A 25,512-nucleotide genomic window follows, 5' to 3' on the forward strand; every position below is an offset into this window, starting at 1 on the left:
CTGGTACTCCATGCCCACGAACCCTTTTTAACGCGACCGTCCTTGTTTCCACTTGTTTACGACGATTACAGGAAGTCGCGCCTATACAGACGGCGCGCAGCGGCGCGGCGCGGCACGGCGTAGGCAGTAAGCGAATACCAGTGGAATTGATTGGCTCGAAATCGAAAAATCGTCGAGCAATAAAGACACGAAGTAAACTTCGCTCTTAACACGCTGGCGACTATCGCCGCGATGCGCGATAAGTGCTTATAGTTTTCCTTTTTCCACGAGCGCGCCTTTGTTTTCAACGCGCGAATAGATATTACAACATACACACAGAGACACACACACACTCTTCACTATCGCGATTGATTCGATTCATGGCTGCATATTGCGATACGCGTATCGTTGCTCCGCTTTATTATTCCGTCCTGATGTAGAATGTGATATCCACAATATTCATTCTTTCACTTCCCTTTATCTGCGTCGTGATATTTGTGTTTCAAATTCGTGTTTCGGTCTTGTAACTTCTAGAAAAATGTTTGACAGCATTTTACTTTGACAGACGAGTTTTATTGTTTTCGTAAAAAGGTTTATGCAGCGTTATCTTGTGTTTATGCAATCAGACAGGTTAGGAGATGCTAGAAATACGTAAACTCCCACGGCATTGTTATTGCACACATTCTTTACATTGATTTGAAGAAGTACCGATTACGTACATCGAAATCTATCTGTCTTAAGTTACAGATTTTATCACCTTGAAGGTGAAAGAGAAGCCTTCTTTGTATAACAATAAAATTCACTTTATCATGTATGTATTGCACACTCGCACTCTGGAAATATCCATCATTTTGTGGTCTCTAGGTTTCAATCTTTACGTCAGTATCAAAAATTACGTACCTTCTTACACTCTTGAATAATTTCAGTATTTTATGCATTGTCACATGAATAATATGTTCTCGGCGCAACGGTTCGATCAATTATTTACGAAAAAGCAAATTTTGCACGTTAACTTAAACTTCCAAAGTTTCGATCCATGTGTGGATCCTTTTCAAGAAAGTAGAAAAACTGCGTTTTTTTCTTCTTCGTAAATAATTGATCGAATCGTTGCGCCGAGAACCTTAACATATTATTCATTTAACAACCATACGATCGATAATTCAAACAATATTTATGCATGTCGCTTTGCAAACGTTAACCTCTAAAAGAACCATTTCTTCGATTCACAATTACAATTATAAGAATATACGTATTAAGAACAACGTAATAGACACTTCAGCATGAATTCATAAAATGTTGCTTGGTAAATGCCAGCTTTGTAAATCAGTAAACTAAGAATTTTCGTAAACACTCACAGAGTCCAATAAAGAGTTTCAAACAAGATAAATCACTTCGTTCGTTTAAACTATTCCTAAGTAGTCCCACGCCAAGAAACCTCCATCTTATTTTACACTCGATTAACCTCATAATGGATGAAACAAGTTTCACTTTGATACCAATTTACACGAAATGCCCTATGACAGCTGAAATAGGAATGACAAAAGCGTAGAAGTATTATTACAAAAATAAATCCTCGAATAAACGACCTCTATCGAATCAAAGTTGCTCGAACCTCGTAGAACTAGAATTTTTATAAATCCTTCCAGGAGCGTGGGATTCACAGTCAAAAAATAAATTAAAACTGTAGGCTGCAACAATAACTCTTTGAAACTGTACTACCTCGAAAGAAGATTAAAGTTACAGATAAGAAGGTCGCATACCTGTCTGCGTAGGAATGCGAAGGAAACGAATAACCGGAGGAACCGTGTGCGACTAAGAACAACACGTTCCCGGACCACCGAAAAGAATTTCTGGAAATATTCGTACATTTTTCTCGATTTCATCAAAAAATTACTTCGATCCGTACGAGCTTTATCCCAGCCGCAATTCGTATAGAACTATGTAATATTCCGCTTGATTGGTAGTCCATGCTTAACCCGAAAAGTTCGGGGAAAAAGTAGAAATGAGACATGATTGTGCGTGACGAACGAACCGTGGGAAATGGTCGAACGTAATTTACTTATCGCTATCGTTCGTGGAAAGATAGCATGAAGTAAGACACATTTATCACAACCGTACTACGTATACATGTTAAAGCAACGAGCTTCCCGAGTGCTCTTCCACGTTTTACGTTCCGACAGGGTCCGGATAAAAATGGAATACACCAAGAACAATTTTCGTTTACCGAACGGAGGGACCGAAACAGTTTCTAAAATTATGAAACAATAAACACCGGTCGACAGAATCGCAATGATCCGTACACTATGTATCTTTCTGAGGATACGGAACGAGCATGATCAGTCGTGAACGTTCCATGCGACATTCGTGAAAATGAAAATGCACGATCGAGGGGAACGCGCGAGAAAATGAGAAATTAACGACACGTGGCTAATCATCTGAAGTGTACACGTAACATGGAAGCAGCGCGGCGCACTCGTTGCCGCGCGACGGTTTAGAATTCGCTTTGCGACACGTAAGACGTGTCGATTATGTAGTTTTCGTTTGTTTCATTCTCGGCCTCGCGCTTCCGGTTGCAATGGTGACAGAACAGACTCGACGGGCAGGAGATTCGATCGCATTTTTCGCGAGAAACGAGTGCAAGCGGAACGGGACAAGAAATCGCGATGTAATGGCAAAGTGCGCAGCTACGTTCGATGAAAACCGAACCGAGCAGCTTGCTAATGGATTCTTCTTTTTCTCGTTCTTAAAAGAGTCCAATACGCAGAAATAAAAACGAAACGGAACAAATGTCCGGTGCCATGGAACGACGTAAAAACGTAATTACAGGAGGGATGACGTCATTGGGATGACGATGTGAACCATGATGTACATGTATAGGTTTGGAATAGATACAACGGAGCGCCCACGCACGGCCAATGGCTACACGACTTATTGCTCTGTACCGCTAAAACGTTTACCGAACGAACACAATCGTACAAGGCACACATATGTATCGTAAAATAGCGATTGTACTGTACTACCTTGCGCCGGAACACGCGGAGGTATCAGCCGCGATCTCGCCGTGATGTCGGTCACCGTGACAAGACGTAAGGTTAGGCGGTCGGTGAGCGTTCACTGGTTCCTCAAACCTTGGTACTCCTCACTTGTAGTAACAAACAACACACCAAAAATAGATATATATATATACATATATACATATATGTATATATGTACGTAGTATGTATGTGTGTATGTACGAAAAGTAGGTGTGTATGTAAATATGTGTATGTACGTATATATATATATATATATTTATATGTATATTGATATATAGATATATATATATGTGTATGTATATATATCTTATTTGGCAGCACTAATATCCCGAGAATAACACGACGGTTCCGAATTTTTAACGTGCGACATACGAAAACTTTTGCTTCAGATTCTGCACTTGTTTCCTCTTTCTATATGCGTATATGTAGGTATGTGTATTCTCTCACGATAAAGATCGTAAAACGACAGAAATCCAAACGGTTGCCGTGGTACTCACACTGTACTGTTCCAAACGGATCTCTCGCGTACGACACAAAAACCACGGAAAACTTGTTCTCACTTTAAAAACGCTGGCCCGGATGCTCGCTGACCCGCTCCACTATTCCAACTCATAATCAGCTTGTCCGATATTCTCGCGGGAGACTTCGTTTCTCAATTCCTTCGAATGGTTAACGGGGTACTCGCTCGCAATTTTCCCTTTTCTAACAAGACCGCTGCTTCGTAATCCACGCGCGATTGAACGACGATTGCGAGAGCAATAACGACGACGTACTGCGTGTGCGACGATGACGACGGCAGTAGCAGCAACGGCGACGGCGACGGCGAACGGCGACGGCTACGGCGACGGCGGCGGCGGCGGCGGTGGCGGCGGTGGTGGTGGCGGCGGCGGCAATGGCGACGACGAACGACGACGGACGACGTCGGAGGGAACCGGTTGACGGAACGGGGCAAATATATGCGTCTGACGGAAGCCTCGATGCGATTTTGTAAGAGGGTGAAAAGGTAAGGCGAGCAATGCTGGTTAGGCGACGGGATTGCGACTGCTTGCTGCTTGCTTGGCTAGCCGCTAGCGGGGGCCTGGCGCGATACCGACTGTCCGACATCAGCGCCCCCTTTATCCCCCCTTTTGCCATTCATATTCCCCTTTCTCCCCACCGCCTTCGCCCTACCCTCTGGACTCTCCCCACCCTCTTTGCCTTCCTTACTCCTCGCCCTAGCTACACTTATACCAACGTATACATCACCTATCTCCTTCTTGTTCTTTCTTTACGGAACCTCGCGCTCCGTTGCATTCGTTCGTTCCTGTTCCCTTCCGTCTATCTCACTTAGTCACACCTACGATCGGCCGATTCGCTCGACGGTATACGACTCTCCTTGTCCAACGTTCCGTATCGTTCGCATCTCCGTTCGATGCACGTACCTCTCTCGATTTTCTCTCTTTCTACCACCTATCGCGCAACTATGCATCCTCTCACTAATTCGAAACCCTGTCCGTCTCTTTCTTTCGCCTGCTCCCCTTTCGCTTCGCCAGTTTAGCTCTGTCTCCGTTCTACTCTCCCTGTTCTATCTCGCTCGATCGTATATACGGTATGTATATAGGAACTATCGTGACGCACACCGTCACACCGACACTCTTTCTCTCTTCGATTATCGCGTATCTACCCTCCTCTTGCTTTTCCCGACTACGAGGAGCCAGGATCCCCTCCCCCGCATAATATCAGCCATCCACCTTACCCCTCGCTGCACCCATGCGACCATATACCATGCCACGTCGTCGTCACCGCCACCACCGCCGACGATGAGGCACCAAACGCCCCTCTCCGTGGCTCAATAAGCGTCCTTGACGCGCATGCGCCGCTCTAGCCCCACCACCCCCTCCCCCCCAACACGCATACATATACAGAGAGACCGTTCTACGGGTAGCTGTCTCCTTCTATCTTTCACCGTCTAGCGACCCAGCCTCTCTGCTTACCCTGCTGGAGAACCGGCACAGGTTAGGCTTGGTCGCGCATCGCCCACTGACTATCACGCTCGCGGGTGGAAGAGGTTTAGTCAATCTCTCTTTCTCGCTTTTTCTTTCCCCCCTATCTCAGTCCCGTCCCTAGGAAACAGAACTTCCAGCGCGTGTATACCATACACTGGCGTAATCTTGTTTCTCCATGCGTTCACGCGCTACAGAAAAGACGCAAAGAGAGAAAGGGAAAAGAGGAAGGGAGCCGAGAAAAATTCTTTATACTCGATGCTGGTGTGCCGGTGGTGCTTGTACGCGTCGTGACGTGCAACGACTGATACGAAGATAGGGCAGGACGACTGCGATAGGCATAGTATTCGCGCGAGTACAATAAGCATGGCCGATAGAGGAGTCGTAAATGAAGCAAGGTCGTAGACGGAAAGGTATTCTAATTGCTGGGTCAAGTAGTATCGGAACATATGGGACCAAGACCTTATATGTACATGCATACTACTACAAACTGTCTAGTGTCCCGATTTTAGTTAGCCGCATTGATCGGTTTTCATGGAAATTTCGGTTCCCAAACTCTGACCGATTTAAACATTTCAAAGCTGCCTCGACTATCGGCGTTTCTTAATCCTGATAGTCGAAGCAATCTCAAATATCGATGACTGGTATTTATGGTACGTAAAATATTACACCGGGTTTCGATATGCCCTGCTAAATTATTCAATTTGGCTTTTCGTAAATTTTTAATGCGGCACAGAATCCTTCTGAATATGTATATTCACATAGTTTACATATATTCTACGTATAATGTAATATCCGTATTAAAGTATCGTGTACGATTTTAGAACATAAAGTAATTTGTTGATATCAGTGAGAAAACGATCAGGAAACTTAAAGGGTTATAAGTAGACTGCGGATTTTATGCATTTATGACAAACGTGAGTAGGTGTAATTTAAAATAGTAAAAATGTTAGAAACATTTAAACATATGTACTACGTATATTATCATTCTCAACCTACTAAACGTAATAGGGAAAAATATATTTCACTCCTGTTTTTGTTGCAGTTTAGGTAAGAAATTTTCATTTTGCATAAAGATCCGCAGTCTAGTTATAAGTAAAATTCTCGCATAGTGCACCTGCAACTGCAGTGGATAGATAAAGTTATCGTTGGAATCGATTGAGATTTTTTTGTAAAATGGTGACAAAAAGATATCAAATAAAAAGTGCCAATCTGTCGTGACATTTTTTCTGGAACATCTACAATTACAATCATCGCAGTATTACCTTATCGTAAGTTACACTTCAGCGTAATCACGGCCAATGAAATCCGTGCAATCCTTTGACTTACACTGTAAGTACCTGTAAGCCTACAAATACATTTCCGTTAACATCGCAAATTGGATAACTTTTATAATAGTTAAATTATAGGTGATGTAACAAACACAATATTTTGTTTTTGTTCTGTAATCAAACAATTAATATAAATCGAAGTTAATTAAATTAAACATTTAATTGAAAATACATTGTTACTGAAAACTGAAACGATATTGTATAGTGTATGGTATCGTATGACAGTTCAAAATATCTTGTGCGTTTATTCTTAAACGTTGCATCATATTTTCCACGTTTAACTGTATAAATTAATGTTTGCATTGCCGATTCCCTGTAGTTTTTTATTTTTGTAAGCGATCACAATTGTACTTCCAAGACTGATGAGTTCATGAGTACATTTCATCCCGTGAAATTCCCTGGAGAAAGCACTCAAATTTTGTTAAGCGAATACGTACTAAATATCGTCAGATACGGTACACCGTTACATAACCTATTTGCAACAGTGATAGAGCTGAACGATCATGATTTTTAGAAAAACAACATCGACATTGTATCGTTTACTGTAATATCACCATTCAACCAATTCACACATTTATGAAAACTATTCTTCCTACACTAGACTGCGGATCTTTACACAAAATAAAAATGGTGGGAGGCAGAAGTAAAACAAAAATTGAGTTTATTCCCTAATGACTTTGCTCTTAGAATTTTTGTAATCTTTTACTGTTTTATATTTCAGCCAACCAGTTTTTCTCACAAATGCATAGAGATCCGCAGTCCATCCTACACTAATCGTTCAGAGATACAGAGTTACGTAACAGAGTCAGAATGTTTCACCACGTGAAGCAACTTGTTCCTAAATTCGCAAAAGAGAAATAAAGCTGCTGTTGACTTGCGTGTGACGAGTCTCTAAAAATACGCCGGAACGTATTCAGAAGCCCGGTAAATTGTATTTAATTTATTCGAAAACCAGTCTGGATTGCTTCGTCTGCAGATCTATCGGCCTCGCAGCTTCTTCGGAGATCACTTTCACGTGTCACGCTTGATTGCCCGCGGATATAGTACGCGAGAACGCTAATCGGGGGATAGTATGCGAACTTTCGAGGCGAATAAACTTATGGTGTGCACTGTATACCTGCTTAATCTCGTTCCCTGGCGTATTCGCGGCGGAGGAAAGGGGGCAAAGTGACAGTGTGCGAGGGAGGCAACGAATGAGATCCGTAGAAAATTCTTTATACCGACGCTGATGGCCTCTGCGCGCTACGGTTCGCAGCGGGAAAAGATCCCGGTGCCTGATACCGAAGGACCGTGCATATCGTTTGCACGAATATCTCTGCCGTACATTGTACGTATACAAACTTATCGCGGCCCATTGTTACGATTCGTTCTTTTGCTACACTTTCATTTTGTATTTTGATTTACCGGCCTCGATATGTAGAAAGAAAACCAACGACCTCGCCCGTAAGAATTTTATTCTACAACCGTGACTGGACTGCCCTTTATTCCAGCACATTTTTTAACGTCAAACGCTACCGATTTCAATGGTAACGAGAACGTACCTATTTAGGTATTGCAACATACCGTCTTCGATTACTTTGATGGTGAATGTTAACGAAGTCTAACAAATATGAATGTTATGCCTTTCTTTTTCGATTAAATAAAATTTCTATTGACTCAATTCAGAATGATATAGTTAACCCTTTGCACTCGAAGCAATTTTAATTCGAAAATCAAAATCATTTCTTTCGACTCGGATCATTTTTATTCTGTGTAATCTTTTTTACATTGTACACATGAAATTTAACCAGTTTTCTCATGTAACAGTTGAGCTCTTGACAATTTATAGAAAACAGACGAATCTAATAATATTGAAACTGTTCTGAATAATGGTATGGCCAGTTTTACTGGCGCCTCAGAGTCGCCATTCGAGTGCAAAGGGTTAATATGATCCGTACCTGTAGGAAACTCGTAATCATTTTTCTGTATATATTTTGTTTTTCCTATAATTTTTTATTTCTTCATATAAACTTGTATTGTACATATTTTCGTCAGTCTATCAAATTACGTTACGGAACATATCTCTTAATTTTTAAATCAACTCTAATATACGCATTGCTTTCAAATTTTCGAAGAGTAGAATGCAAAACAGTTTTTCGCATTCAAAAGTATGATAATAATTTGAAGACGTGAAACATTTCATGTTCAATGATCCCTATGAATCAACTGTGAAGTTGCGTGAAATCGAAATAGTAAAAAATATGTTTAATTGGGGGGGAGGGGTATACCCTCTGACATAACAAAGGCAAAATAGTGAAAAATAAATGCTGAAGAATTTGCTGTTTCTTGAACTTGTGAAAATCAAATTGAATATCGACTTATTTCTAATTTGGACAAGGCTGAAATACTTACTGAAACTACATATTTTTGTCCACCAGAAAATAAATCATATTCGTTTGTAATCAATATTTAAACATTCAAATAAATATTCACGTTGTATAGCAAACTAATTGTTCTAACTTTTCAAAAAAAGTTCAAATCGTGAAGTTCAATATTTAAAAAGTTATCGTCTTTTTAACATTGTCCAAATATTAGTGCGAGTCACTGTATGTACTTGAACACTCTGAAGATACGATTAACGGATTAAGCTGTACATACACACATCTGTTTCATATCCATAAAATCAATAACATGACGATGTTTAATAATCGTATAATGGGGATGTTGAGACTATTGCACAATGTGTTCCACATATTCCAGACACGTACAGGGAGAGAGATAGATAACTTTTTGCAAAATGCTCATATGATTATCGTAACAAGCTTGAAAGCGTTTCGATTAACTTCAGCCAACATTGTGGCCAACACTGGTTTCAAACTCTTTCTTCAGAGATTCTCGATACCAATGCCGGAAGCGGAAGTACACCATTCTCGCCTCGCTGACTCTGATAAGCGGAGCAACTGTTACCTACACATAAATGTACTTTCCGTTTCCAAAATCCTTGCAACGTGTTGCACTGCTATTGCCGTATTTCATTGTAAAATTATGATATCTATTATTCGAATCTGTCATCCGTAATCTCAATCAAATGATCACTTTATTTTCATGGTTGCACAAAATTAAATGTTGGTTATTCCGTTTCTCGAAGTGGTTGCTATGCAGAGTTGGGCAAAAATTTTGTATAAATAATAATTTCGAATAAAGTTGGAAAAAACCCAATTTATTCGAAATTTTTATTTAAATGAAAATTCTTGCCCAACTCTGTTGCTATGATTAGTTTACTAAATTAGAGATTTCTGTCTTTCCACAGAGATTCATAAAAAAGTTATTCTGATTTAAAGTGTGTGGAATCAGTTATGCTCCTTGCTGTAAATACAATATCTTTTAATCCGGTGTCAACACATTATTTTTATAAAGCTTTATATTCTAGAGAATTCTCGTGCTAGTTACCATATTCTTGTTAAAATAATTTACATTCACATTAGTTTATCTAACACTATTCAAAAGTAGATTATAAAAGCACATATTTCCATAGACGTGTACGTAGTGTGACGATAAGTAGTACCGTAATGGTTGACTTCAGTATAAGTAGTATAATTACTGATGGTATGGATATTAGGGATGATATTACATTGAATCCTTCGAATTCGACGATAGAAAAGCTATCGAGCAATTCCATAGCGTGGAAAAATGAATCGGCCGTTCGAGCAGCATATATCGCGGTTAGGTACACGTATATAAATGTAAGGAAGAAAGGATAGAAGAATCGAGGGTGAGTTTGGAACGCGAGACACCGGTGGCAGTAGGGGTGGAAGCATCCGCTGAGGTGTGATACGGAACGTCGAGGGGGTACGAGGTGATATTTCTCATGAAACTGAACCGAATAAATTTTTAACAAAAACTGCTGACTCACTGCATTACGTTCTCTCCATTCCTTTTTTCTTTACAGCCAGACTGCTGCCATCTTTTCATCCTAGTGTCCGTCGCTTCCTTTCCCTTCAAGTGCCGGAAATATGAGAGGGTCCTACTGAAGTACCATCGTGCGGAGAAATTTATTTGCATGCTCGATTGTATATAACGTTCCTGAAATATTGAACAGGCACGGTAGTAAAACGCTAAGGACAATGCCATTAACGTCTTGGAAATTTCTTTTTACAATTTTCTTTCGATACCGGTAGTTTGCTCTTCGCCAACATTTTTCGGTTGAACGTCAACATTCCCCTGTTATTCTAACATAAACGAGTTCGCGAAAAAAAAAGTATTAAAGAAGGCTGTTCCTCGACCGCAATCATTTCCTTCGGAACAGCGGTATCAACGTGCGTCGTCGGCCACATAGAGGATGTAAAACGGAAACGCGGTTAGATCTGTTGCAAGCATGGCGTTAGTAGGTTTATGCGTACATAGAAATTAATACGCAGACTAAATTCTCACAAGACATCGATTGATCTCTAACCAGGGAAGGACCCCGAGTGTCCGACTTCGATTTTGATAATTTTTCGTGAGATGATGGTGCATGGATCCCTAATTATGTATGCAAAATATTAGGTGTAGTTACTCGATAGTTTTAAAGATATAAACAATGGAACTTGGAAAACTTGAGCTGCAAATCATGGTATATCGACAAGGTATGAAAGTTTAATTGTTTATATCTTTAAAAGTATTGAGTAACTACACCTAATATTTTGCAGACATCATTAGGGATCCATATACCATCGTCTCACAACAAAATTATCAAAATCGAAGTCGGACACTTCCCTTGTGAGTCTTCCAATCAATTGTTTCGATTCAGATGCTACTTTTCCGAAGCGAATTTTTAAAACAGTTTCTTTAGAATAAATTAAAAAATTGTTTAAGAAAACTGTTCACTCACTGCCACAGAAGGTGCGTAGTTTTTTAAAACAATTTTTTGAATACCTTATACAGGAGTCTACGGTAGTCAAGTTAAATCGTAGACGCCGTACCATTTTCTTTACAGTTGCAGTGATCTCGCAGTGATCAGTGGTCTTTGTCCCGAAAAATGTCGTAGAGGAGTAAAGAAAATTTCTATTTTTCGTACGGCTACATTTATTCGAATGCTTAAATATCGATTACAAACGAATCAAATTTGATTTCATCTAAAAAGAAAGGCGTAACATTCATATTTGTTAGACTTTGTTCAAATCTTCACGACGAGACTGACTCGTTAAAACACGGCAAGAGGTTAACACTTTACCTACCGGAAGCCTATTAATAGGACTTTCAATAATTGTGCTGTACCAAAATAAAGCATAGAAATTTTCTTTTACATTGCAATCTTAAATGAGACCATTAGATGACGTTATTGAGGGTAACTTAATAGTTCACAATGAGAAAACTGCTGTTGCTATTAAAAATTCTATTAGAATCACCGGTCGATAATGTGTTAACATTCTCCATGAAAGTGATCGAAGACAATTTGTCACTCGGAACAAAATACTGCGATAATAAGCATCAAAAGTTTCTCGCATAGAGTTTCGTCACATCAGATGCTACTTTTCCGAAGCGAATTTTCAAGACAATTTCTTTCGAGAAAACAGGAGTTTCCGTGCTAATGACAAGCTTTCGGGGATACACGTTCTCAGGCAACACGGTAGAACTGTCCGGCGGCTATGTTTCCGGTGAAACAAACGTTATTACGTAACCAGCCATCGGTTTTCGAAGAGAAGAGTTTTCCCCCGGAACCATTGTATCCCATACAAAGGTGAGACTATTGAGCGCGTCCTTCACACAGAAGTGAAAAAAAGCGGGAAAGAGACGAGACACACGGGGGAGAAGGTTGGAAAAATTTTCAACGGTGTAAAGTAGGAATAGGAAAAGAGCGATTCGATCTTCACCCTCGGAACCATTTCATTCCAGGACTGCGGCGGGGAATCTTCCGAATCGGGAAACAAGCGAAACGCCGCACCGCGCCGGCCGAATGAAGAGAACGAAAAAGAGGGACAGGATTTAGAAGAGAGACAAAGAGGAAACGAGAGGATAAAAACCCCCTCGAGGTTCGACTCAGCATCCCCCACGATATCTACATCTATTTTTGGCCACGGTCAGCTGTAGTTGCACGGCATTAGCATAATGAAGACAGTTCGTCTCTTCTCGTTCTCTTGGGCAACGCGTGTCCATCTCTATCGCCTACTATGTGGCAAAACGTGGCATACACGCACTCACACACGCCTACTTTCTCTCTCTCTCTCTTTCTCTCTCTCTAGCCATCTATCTATCCATCTATTCCCTTTTTGACTGCTAGTGCTATACGTTGAAATGCATATCGTTAGAACGTTACTAAAAATTTAAGTAAAAATTGAGGCAACGCGCGAGCACGAAGGTGAATGGCCCACAAGAGATGAATAGTTATCAGAAAAGACATATCTCAAGTTTCTGAATGAATTTCTACAGTTTCTTTAGGTAGAGAAACTCGGACAATGCACTTTTGTTACTAGTTCATAACACGTATCAAAATATTAATAAAATCATTAAAATTCTGTCATATAAAGTACAAAGTATTGTTTAATAGTAACCGTGTAGAATACATAATAGACTTACTTGATTAAATATTCGTAGAATATTTAGAATCGCAGAAAATACCATCTCATATGTATAACAATTCGTAGAAAAGGAAAATCTAATATTTATATGAAATAAAACTTTCGTGTTCGAATGACGAATAGACTGCGGATCTTCATGCGAAATAAAAATGTTTTGCATTGATTATGGGAAGCATGAATAACATAAAAATTAATTTCATCCCTTAACGACTTTGTCTCGTTAAAAGCAACGTTACAACATTCGTGAATTTTTAAAATCTTTTACTGCTTTACATTTGACCGAACGAATTTCTTCATAAATGCACAAAGTTCCGCGGTCTAATGATGAACATGCCATTTTTGCTCAATAATTGTATATATTTACTTATCCGTTGGCACAAGTAAAGCCTGAACCCCAATTTCGGCGATTGTTTCAACGCGAAACATAGAGAGACAAGACGTTGAAAAGTGATTGAATTATTATTTTCACCATAAGAACAGCAGAATGGTGTTCAATATCGATAGCCGACGTTCTCTCTTATTTCTGGGCTAACATTGAAGTAACTTTCTGAAGTAATGTCCGGGGAAAGTAAGCTAATAACACATTCAGAGGATTATAATCACGTGTTAAGCTCACATCTGTGAGGAAGGACGATGCAGAATTCGGCGGATCGAGGCGAGCGCTGGCAAAGAACACGAAGAGCAAGAGGTCGAGTAGTTTGGAGAAAGGGAAGGAGCGGAGGTAGCAGAAAGAGAAGAACAGAGATGACAAAGCAAGAAGCGTGCCGGTGCAAAAGAGTGAAGGGCGCAGGGGGGGAGAAAACCTGCTCCAAGACGGCGTCGTACTAACAATACAATAAGATAACAAGCCACGGGGAGGGCCCAGAGCCGTGCTAACCTGACTTTCGTGGATAACTCAGCTTGCTGCTTGAGCCCGTAAATACGCTCCACACACGATATTTTGTCCCCTCCTCCCATTCCCTCCTCCGCAACTAGCCTAATCTTCACGAGAGAATACGACGGACTCATAATCCTCTCGCGGTGATAAAATTGCCCGTTATTCTGCGCGCGATCGCGCCATCGGCGTCTCTCGGGACAAACATTCGTCGTACAAACAGTAATCCGGAATTAAACCGAAGCAGAGCCGTTCCTAAATGTCAATAACTTATGCATTGTACGAATTTGTAGTTCTTCGTACGCAACGAATACTGCACTTATTCAATCGAACGTGATTTATGAAAATTCTAATGTTCTACTCTTCAAAAACATATGTAACATTTTCTCGGTAATCACTAGACCCAGCGGACCATTACGCATTTATGAAAAAAATGAGTAGGTGTAATTTAAAACAGTAAAAACATTAGAGGAATTTAAAAATACTGCTCTATGATTTTCAACCCATTAAACATATTAAGAATGAGAATCAAATTCTATGTTGCTCTAGTTCGTTGCAAATCAGGTAGAACATTTTTATTTTGCATAAAAATCCGCTGACTAGTAACTAACATAATTTATTTTGCAGGTAATATGTTTCCTGGAATATATTTTTAGATTAATTGGGGGAAGTGAATACCCCTTCTAAAAGGATTGAGATACCTTTTGCTCTTTTTACATTGATAAAGTTTCTTCACAGAGATAATTGAAGAAATGAGTTGATGTACTATATTCTAGACTTTTTGGTGCCTGGTGCATAATTGAAATATTGAGAAGTTTCTTTACATATTCTCTCTTCATATTTATTTATCAACACTATCGTCAAAGAGCTCCTTTTTGTTAATCGTCACATTTTTCCTTCAGCAAAGAGGACTACGTAAAAGTTTCTTGTGGAAGGAATTAAGCAGTGCCTTCTTGTGTCCTCGCGCGGAAAGCTAGTAGGTTCATATTTGATTAACTCACCCGAGTAGATTAATTTCAATCATTATTAAATATTAATTATTATTAAACGATGCAGTGTCGTTTGTCTTCATCAGCGTTCTCGCGTTCTTCCGGCTTCGTATTTTACGGTAGGAAATTTTTTGTAAATGTTTGTTAATCTCGAGTTTTCCAATGAAATTGTGAAACTCTTTATTCTATTAATAGTACAATGATATTTTTACTAATTACACGAGACTCTGCTGAAATATGAAATTTTAGCTATCGAGACATCAATCATTTGATGGTGTTCATAAACGCGGAGATTATAAACGATACAGTTATAAGTCAATCGGGATTACGCTGGAGCTGATCGATTAATGGCGGTACACTTTACACGAGAACGAATGAGACCGCCGCGCCGCATCGACGTCAATGAAATAAGCAATCTTCGACTATTTATTACGAAAACCAGTAATGATCGCTAGCGAGCCTGCATCCAATAATTTATGGATGAGCTCTCAAAGTACAGAATCTGTGGTACATTATCCCTCGGTAACTTTCCTTTCATTTAACATTTTACGGAAATATTTGTTTTAGTCACCTTTATTATTTCATTTTTATTGGTTTAGTCGTACATAAGTTTTTATTCCTTCTCCATAACTTGAAAATCCTGTATTGGTTTTGTCTTGGAAAAGCGAACTTCGTTAATTAACTGATTGCTATTTTCTCTATTTTTTTTGTAAAGTGTTATGGTAATGTATGCTATATAAACCAAACTAGATTTACGGCATCAATAAATAAATAATTAATTAATTATTCCTATTTTCTGATCAATTAATGGTGACTCCGATAGTGCAATAAAACTGTACTACATATTGCGAAAATGTTCGTGAACCTACAATAATTAACATTTTGTCCATCTTTACAAATTATTGTGAAACAGAGGTTAAATCTTTTATAACTTATCATTGCAAAATCACAGCAAAATAAAGATTTTCCACCTGAATTCCAACAAATCGGTGTGACATAGAAATTTACTTTCTCTCTTAATATGTTCAATGGGTTGAAAATAATATGAAAGTATTTTTAAATTCGTCTAATGCAGTTAATGTTTTCAATTACACCCACTCATTATTGTCATAAATGCATAAAATCCGCGGTCTACTGATCGCACTAAAATTGCAAGTTGTCGGAATTGCAGAGAAAATAATAGAAGTTATATTTTACAACTTTTTTATATGGGATTATATGGAAAATTTAGAAAACACGTTTCGTAGATCTGTATCGATTAAATATGATATATTTTGAAAATTCATCAAAATCGGTCGACGTTGCGAGTTACAAACGTTTAAAGATGATAAAAATTGCAGGTTTTCACGATTTTCGGTCTTTAACTGCAATCAATCTAAGGATTCTAACATCATTCTTACATCATAGCAGACTAATATTGGTTGAGCGGCCCCACCCACAATTTTTATTGATATTATGTGGAAAACAATCGTTTTAGGTTGAAAGATAACCCCCTAAAATTTTAAGTCGCTAACCCTTCGTATAAGGGTGATATGAGGGTAAATACCCTTAACTGTATCATTTTTTATCTCGGTTGTTAATTAGGATATTCAGATTTAAAAAAAACGAAAATACTCGAACTTACCTCCTTCATATCATACCCTTCTTTCACCATCGTGATCAAATTATTAAGGGTAGAAAAGGATCATTTAATTTTTTAGGGGTGGGAATTGCAAGCAACCCTTCGAGTGACCACTTCCAAAAAATTCAAGAACAATGTTCTGTTGCTTATCTAACATATAAATAAGTTTCGAGATGGTCGGATTGGTGAACATAGTTAAATATTAAAAAACAAATAAAATGACGTCATTGTAATGGTATAATATACAGTGCAGTGTTTCTTATCAGGTTATTAAGTCCCTTCTTGATCAATTATTTCTTTTCAAACGCGACGCATAACATTACATATAAGTAGTATATAGTTTTATATGCGGTTATATTATACATATACAGGGTGTCTCAGACCACCCCTACCACCCATTTATAATCTAGAAAATAGGTTATTTTCAAAAATTCAAAGTGTTTCTTTTATAAATCCAAAAAGAAAGGCATACCATTCATATTTGTCCGACTTCGTTAAAATCATCGTGACGAGTCCGACTCGTTAAAACACGGCAAGGGGTGAACATTTTCCATGAAAGTAATCGAAGACAATTTGTCACTGGGAAGAAACTATTGCGACAATAACCATCAAAAGTTTCTTTTAGTGTCGATCGATTTGGCATTCCTATATAAATGGTGGATAAAACCGAGGCCGATTCTAAGAAGAAGGCTCGTAATCACGTGGGGGCGGAGGGTTGCCGCTAGTTTAGCGTCACGATTAGTCAGCCCCTGCTAGACACCCTGGTGTCTTTTCTCCTACATTGCATATATACCTACTATACTAGCTCGAGTCGCTCTTTCTTTCGTGAGTCACTGACGGAAATTACGATCGATCGAACAAGAACGGAACAAACGAAGTAAGGTTGCGTCCCGCTCGTTCCAGCGGGAATCCTCCTCGTGTCTGTCTTATCGTAAACGCGTTTAGGACCCCGATGACACTGGATGACGGAACGTCTTTGTCGAAATTTATTCTCGCCACGTGTCCTCCCGTCGCTGATCTTGTTAGCACCAACGAGAGGATAGTGTCGATAGTCTTTTGTATACGTGAACTCCGGCGAAACTTGAACGAAATCTCACTCGAGTCAGGTACCTTTACAGAAAGTCTCAATTCGAAATTAAACGGTATTCTTTTTATATGTATAGCCCTGCGTGTTAAATACAACGATGTAATCGAAGATCTTTTCATCCTTTATCCCTTTTTATCTCCCCTCCCCCACCTTCTCACCGTTTGAGAAAGCGTTTCATCGATCACTAGACGGTGATATCATATTCCCTTCACGCGTCTCCGCGAAGACTGATATCGCTAGATGTGACGAATACATATACCGCCGTGAAAAAGAGTGTTCTTCCCGTCCGAAGCTGACCCGGACAAAGAAACAACACAGCGCTTGATCTCTCATGAATTTTCGTCAAGAGTCTCGCGGAAATCTTCCATGTTTTATCCGAGAAACATCCGGAATGAACGTTGTTCCATGGAGAAGTCCCCCAAAGAAAGGATGATTGGTATTCTCTAAGAATTTTGAGTCTTTCGTGTGACTCTGGCGTCTTCTCCCCGTTTAAATCTTTTCCTTTCTGAAATGATGATAAAGCGAAGGGGCGGTTACTGAATATTCACACGAAAGTCCGTGGCATCGATCGAAACAACCGCCCCCTTGGCTTTTTCTCCACCCGCGTGGGGTCGGGACATTTCGGGCGGTGGAGGTGGGTTGAATCACGGGAATTAATTATACTCCGAGGAAATTATAATCGATAATATCATTTTGTTTTCGATTTTGCTGAAATTCGGTTTTCCGTTATTTCATTAAGTTTCACGTGTAGGGCATAGGACAACTATTTCACTATTTCTCCCGTGCGTTATAATCAAAAGATTGAAGATGAAAATTTATCAAGCAATTAGAAAATCTACATCTTTTTCTTCCGCTCTCGTGTAATGTTCTACTCTCCAGATCCAGTAAACTGATCTACTCGTTTCTGAATGGTTCACACTGGTCCACTCGCCTGATCTAACTGTTCATTTGGTTAAAAAGCAACTTGCTCAAATCGATGTTTATCAAATGTATATTGCTTCTTAAGTGTCCATGATACATACTCGAAAACGATCAAGTTAATGAGTAGACTGCGCATGTTTATGCAATTTGCAATTTTTCTAGACGAATTTTAAGAGAGAAACTCGAATCAAATAAAATCTGATTTTCCGTGGTACATAGTAGCCTTTGTAGATCTAAAATAAATAAAAATTGTACTAAATTCTGTCGTATTTCACATCCTAAGATTTCTTGAAAATTATCAAATTATCAATTGCATAAAGATCCGCAGTCTATTAATGAGACTCATTAAAAAAATTGTGATTAGAACACGCATTGAAAAATCAACATTTTATGAATCCCATTTGTCACTGAAAAAATTAACTCTTTTCTTATTGATACCCTGACGAATCTATTTAATATTGTGTCCACTTTTGTTTCAAATTAATAGTATTTGTCTATATTCACAGTGTATCTTTTGTACTAAGATTTAATACTTATAATTTATTGGAATAACAATGCTCGACAAACTAAAGAGAATCATCAAAGTTTTCAAACTTTGGTCAAGGATATCTTTCGAATCCCACGTGACCCCGGATTGTATCAAAGTGCATTATGTTCAGCGAACTTTTCTCTATGAAATCATGTAAGATTCACAGCCCATTCGGCGCCGGAGCTCAAGCTATTATTGTTTAAAGCGTATGTGCCGCCTGAATTGCGGCTGAACCTCTGGAGCGGCGCGGATTTTATACAATTCCCTTTAAAACTTTAAAATATACGTGTCGAATATGTTTTGTTTCGCTGCAGATAGACTGCTTGTGTAGTAGATATGCGATTATTTAGAATCTGCATTGTATATTATACTATAAAGTATCATAATTAGACTGCGGATCTTTATGCGAGATAAAAATTGTCTGCGTCGATTGCAAGAAATAGAAACTAAATTGTATTTTATCTCTTCCCTTAATGATTTTAAAAGAGGAGAAATTATACATCGACATCCTCAATTTTTAATATTTTTTAACAATCTTGAATTTCATCTACTCAATTTTCCTATAAATGCATAAAGATCCGCAGTCTAATCATAATGTATCGAGTCTGTACAGAGTACTGCAAAATAATCTCTTCCTTGAGATTCAAATTGCATTAATAAATATAATTTATTTCTCGAAAATTCTTCATCTGTCGTGTATACCCTGTTTCATTGCCAAACTAAACATCACGTCCTTTCTTCGATTCGATCGATGCCGTCTTCCTCTTCTTCTTCTTCTTCTTCTTCTACTACTTCTCATACTCCGACTTCTGCTAGTTCTCATTCGATGACAGGAGTAATTACATTTTCATGTTGTTCCGACACGAGGCCGTACGTGACTGCAGCGAGATCAATTTGTCCCGAAGCCCAGCGTGTTCGCAATGGTAAATGTTATTTACTTGGAATAACGTCTCGAGAATGAAGAAGAGGAAAAAGTTTAGGAGAAAGTAATGAAAACACAATTGGGTACGGTGCAATGTCTGCAACTCCTATTCGTTTACCTGACTACAAATAACATATACAAATATTTATATGTATACGGAGTATAATGAAAGTTTCTCGGAACTATTGATTTGTCCCGACAATGACATATTTTCATGGTTTTGTCGCGTCGAAAGAAGGATTTTCTGATTTGCGACAAATTGATTTTCCAACTTGGACGATGGTTTAACTGGTCAGTTAAAACTTTATTTAACTCTAACCGTACATCTCGCATTTTTTCCTTTATAATCATCGAAGTTGCAAGGACAATTCCATTAGAAATGATCAAAGCTGAAACCTAGAATATTTCCATTCTCTATGATTTTTAAAATTTCATGGGTATGAAATTGATATAATAACTCGTACAATACTTAAATGTTTAGCAATTGATTAGGTAACGACATATTTAATAGTGTAAACAATATTTTGAATAATGCTACATCAATTTTTAGTCCTAAGGGTTAAGCGTTTGTAACTCATTGTAATGTTGACCGATTTTCATCCACCAAAAATTCGTATTTTAGTTTACGAAAGCGTTGCTCGAGTCGCATTATTATTATCATTATTCCAACAACACGTGATACCCATTGCATAGCAGTTCTCTCGGCATACAATCATGCAGTGCACACACGCACGAAGGCGTCAGCATAGTCAAACCAATTTTCAATTCCCAACTTTCGTTATTAGTGTCCGTCATCGTTATGCGAAAGATGCATTCGTTCCCAGTATTACTGGCGTCCATATGCACTAACTGATGGCTGCAACGTTCTGGCCGCAAAAAGATTTTCCTAAACGACGACTAGATACCGGGAAATCAATGCAGAGTAACATTACACACGTGCACACGGCTGGCGCGTATCCAGATGCGTTTACCGATGAGACATTTTTCTGCATAAAAGAACAGCTGTATACAAGTGCACGATAAACATGGAAAAACTATCAGCCGGTATATTTTGCTTCGCGTGCTGTTACATTAGATTGGAAATATTAGTTTGAATGCCCCGCGATCCGATTATTTATCGTTTCCCCTATTGAATAATATCGGATACACATCGCTGAATTTTATTAATAAGCTGTAAACGTTATTTATATACGCTTTCATTTCATTCAAGAATGGAGAAAGGAAAAATAAATGTTAATAGATATCGCTAAAATTTAAATACTAGTTCTTTTTTTATTTACGACAAGGTTAATAGTAATTATCTCAATCGATGTGCCACAATTTGAATGACAATTTGAATGACAATTTCAATCACGTGAATCTCGGTCCACTGATCAATGTATCGAAGACATTATTGTATTTACGGAATAAGGTATTTAACTCTCTTTAGCTTCAATTTCTGCATCAATACTACTTTGAATAATTGCCATAAATATCCACGTTTCATTGGTGCATTACCAAACGGAAACGTTAAACATTATCAACAATAACGAATATATGTTACTCCAGTAAATATTTGAATCAAGGATTTCCTCGTATCGCTCGTTGTATCAACCTACAAAGCCCATTGTCATCAATTCAGTATAAATCCAATTTTTCGAAGCTCTTATTACAATTCACTTCGTTGAGTCTAATCTGTGTGGTATTAATCCTGCAATAATTCGTTTCAACATTTCTCTGCATCGATTGTAAGAAATAGAAACGGAATTGAATGTAATTTCCTCCCTCAATGATCTTAATAGAGGAGAAATCATATATCGACATCTTCATTTTTGAAAATTTTTCAACAATTTCGAATTGCATCTACTCAATTTTCCCTTAAACGCATAAAGATCCGCAGTCTAGTAATAACGTATTGTCTAAACAATACGTGACTCCCACTAATATTCGGATACTGTTAAAAAGACAATAACTTTTTTAATATTGCACCATACGATTTGAACATTTTTGAGAAGTTAGGACAGCTGGTTTATACCACATAACGTGAATAAAATTTTCGAGGAAAATTGCAAGTTGTCGGAATTGCAGAGAAAAGAATAAAAGTTGTATTTTCCTACTTGTTTTATATGGGCTTGTATGGACAATTTAGAAAACACATTTCGTAGATCTGTATCGATTAAACATATTTTGAAAATTTTATCAAAATCGACCGACGATTTATTTATTGTTTACTTCATCTTGATCGAGTCCTCCATACAGGTAAGTCGAGGAAAATTCGGAGTAAAAGGATTAATAGATTTCGTGTCACATCTAAAATATGGTTGCCGAAAAGAAGAAACCGAATCCAAGAATCAGCGGATCGTGAGACTCTGAGGATACGTGAGCCTTGTGCATCTCTCCAGTCCTCGGTCTCTGATCGCTTCCAGATTACTCCTTGTTCCACCAGTGTAGTATGTATTCAAAGACGAGCCCATGACCAGTCTCAACTCTGACACTTTCGATCTGGTTTGGCTGGGTAGGATATACTCGTCGACGTCTAGCCGTCTGTTTGCAGATCACAAAACTAGCAACCCCCGAAAAATGGTCGCGCACCTTTATTCATGCGCATAATTTCTTGCAGACAGGTTGCTGCAGGGGCTGCACGGAATTTAATATAAATCGAAAGAAAGATTGCCAGCCTACGTTTCCCTGTTCCTCACGATAAGACCGGTTTTGGCGTTACTCCAGGCCCCATGGATCCATCTTATCTTTTTCTTAACCGGATGTGCTAAGCTGCCTTTCCACGGTATATGTACCGACGAACCGCACCGTCAATCTTCTCCTGCTAATGAAATGGATCGCTGAGTTAACGATGACACAAGAACGATACCGACACTTGACCGTAGTTGCGAGTAAATCCAGCTCGTAAACGAGATAAACGTGTTCGTTCGTGTTGAACGCTCCTATCCCACACACATTTCCCGCAGTTCAATTCAAACGGATCTTTTTTTTTTACCACGCTTATATTAGCTTGCCGAGTTGTCGTTGTTGTATGCGTCAAATCTTGTAATCGAATTTTAAACCACTTCCCGATGAGCTAGAGACTTGAAACTTCAAACATAGCTCAGAACTGGGTGACAATGCAATATTAAAAAACAAATTTAAAAAAAAAACTATGAGTTTAGGAGATATAAACTATTAAAAATTTAACCATTACACCTCCCCGCGCGACGCTCGGTAGTACGTCATCGCGGCCAGCGATCCCCACTCCGCGCGCAAGCGCCTTACCTACTCCACTACATGTTCCCACTCCGACTCATCCCCACTCCACTGGCCCACTTCGCATAGAAGGAGCCGAGCTCAGTTTACTTACTGAGTTGGTTAGAATTAGGTCGGGGTGGAGGGCGACCAGGACAGGCGATTTACCATACGGTAGGAATTCATTCGCGATGTACGAGAATGTGCGAGAAGGGTTGAACTTTTTATTAGGCGTGCATTTCTGAGAAAGTACTATATTCAAATACAATCAAAACACTGACTTCCACAACATTAAACCTGTCATTTCGACCGGTGATGGTAGGTTTAGTGTTAATTAGGGTCGTAAGAAACACCGTTACTTGAAACTAATATTATAATGGGGTAATTTCATTTGTTTTTCAATTATTTCACTATTCTACACCAAACTGATCATCTTGCAACTTTCAGATACATTAGATAGGTTCAAGAACATTGTTCCTGAATTTTTTGGTAGAGAGGTGTTACTCAAAGGGCTGCTTGCAACCCCCACCCCCCAAAAATTAATATTTTTTCTACCCTTCACAATATGCTCACAATTGTAAAAAAAATATATGAAATGCCCTAGAGGTAAGTTCGAGTATTTTCGTTTCTTTTTCATCTTAATATAATAACAACCAAGAAAAAAAATTATTGCTTACTTTGAGCTTATTGAATATTATATGCATAACCTTCAGAATGTATATAATTAACGTAATTAATTAAGACAATAAAACGTACATTCGCCGTTAGTTTTCATCATAAAGATTTACTTTAGAATATAGAAAAGTAAGTAGAAAGCGTATTTTAAAAATATCGATTGATATTAATTACTGTATAAGAGCTTTTATGGAGTTTTAAAAAGACTGGGAGTTTTACCGACAGAGGAATGTTAATATTCTTACTGTCTAGACATTACTTCATATGACTAGCATTTATTTTTTACGGAATTACGTGCGACCGGTCAAATGACCGCTTTCGCATTGTTTATTTCTTAATTATTGAAATTATAAAGATGCTTCCATTAGAAACTGTTCAATAAATTTCTTTATTCGAGTACGCGTTATAAAAATTGTGAAAAATCTGAATAAATTGAGTCTTGCAATTTTTAGAAAACAATATGTTTATATCCGACACATTTTGTACCCGGTACGGTTAGCGTTAAATGAGTGGTTAGCGACTTAAAATTTTGGGGGATTATCTTTCAACCTAGAAGCATTGTTTTGCACACGTTTTCAATAAAAAAAAATGTTGTGGGTGCCACTGGACCGTGCTAGACCCTTTCACTGCCAATTTTGGTAAACTGCTGAAAATGTAAACACATAGGTGTCTACGTACAACAGATTGAACCAGTATGTTGGTCACAGATGCAGGCGCAAACTGTTCTACCTGACCTATAAGATCTATTAGACCTTTGCCAGGCTAGACGCCAGAAAGGTTACACAATTAGGAAATGGCTAGCGTCCAGAACTCTAGATACGCTTCTAGTAACCACCTACGCCACCTTTCGCATTGTGTCTCCTTTCCTGTACCTTCGTAGCCTACACCAGTGTTTCCCAACGTGGGCCCACGCCCCAAAGGAGAACAATTTGATTATATTAAAGGGGCCATCTGCTGATTGAGGCTATCGGCTGATTTAAAAGAAGGATTTTCTGATTTGGAACAAATTGATATTCCAACTTGGATGATGCAGCCAATGTTAGTGGATTTGTCTGATATTTCAAATATGCAGTATCAAGAAGAACTCGCAGAATGCAAAATGATGACTCGCGGTTAAAACTTTATGTAATGTAAAAGGAGCGATGACATGGCTTTGTGAGGAAACAGAAAAATCAAATATCCAACTTGAACGAAATGTGCACAAGAAAACTATTATTGTTTCAGAACATGTGGTCTCGAGAAAAACCCGTATAAATATTCTCTTCGAATTATATGAAAATAAGTATAGTTACAACTAATTTGCAAGTCGAGGACCATACGATGAACCTTCTTTCTCTTCATAAAGTTCTTGTACGGTCAATTTCTCTTCTCTGCGAGGATTCTGGCTTTTTTGCCATTTCGGACGACCGACGCGACGCGACGGTCCAAACAATTATTCTCTTTTCATCTCGAGAGCTTGGAAATATCTCTGTTTGGAACCAATAATTAACCCCTTACACTCGAAGTTATTTTTACTCGAAAACTAACCATTTGCACTCGGTTGTCCCCTCTGAGGCACCACTAAAAATTGCTGTACCATTATTCAAAATATTGTTTACTACATTATTATATACAGTGGCTCACGAAAGTATTCGAACGCCCATTAAAACAGAATAACTTTTTTATAATTGTAACAAACGACCTGTTCTTTTATAATCAATTAGCAGCACTGGTTTATGAAGTATGATTAACTTCGCTCTGCACCTTAGAAATGTCCTTTCAAGCACCGAGACCGTTTCACTATATTTCGTATTTGTGGATAGAAATTATGTTATT

General features: G+C 38.5%; 1 protein-coding gene across 34 annotated transcripts in view; it reads right to left on the reverse strand.

Moving 5' to 3' along the window:
• Window positions 1–4,693, reverse strand: part of LOC143219184 (protein muscleblind) — a 520,585-nt gene extending 515,892 nt beyond the window's left edge. For 9 of the 34 annotated variants that reach the window (XM_076445115.1, XM_076445108.1, XM_076445107.1 and 6 more), the window contains exons 1-2: window positions 3,512–4,105; window positions 3,000–3,121 (exon numbers count right to left, since the gene is read on the reverse strand). The gene's annotated coding sequence lies outside the window, so the exon portion shown is untranslated. Of the gene's footprint in view, window positions 1–2,999; window positions 3,122–3,511 lie in introns of all 34 variants that reach the window. The other 25 variants (XR_013011265.1, XR_013011266.1, XR_013011263.1 and 22 more) reach the window with 13 other exon arrangements.
• Window positions 4,694–25,512: the final 20,819 nt, after the last annotated feature.

The sequence above is a fragment of the Lasioglossum baleicum genome, unplaced genomic scaffold (genome assembly GCF_051020765.1).
Source record: "Lasioglossum baleicum unplaced genomic scaffold, iyLasBale1 scaffold0021, whole genome shotgun sequence".
In the NCBI taxonomy this organism is placed as follows: domain Eukaryota; kingdom Metazoa; phylum Arthropoda; class Insecta; order Hymenoptera; family Halictidae; genus Lasioglossum; species Lasioglossum baleicum.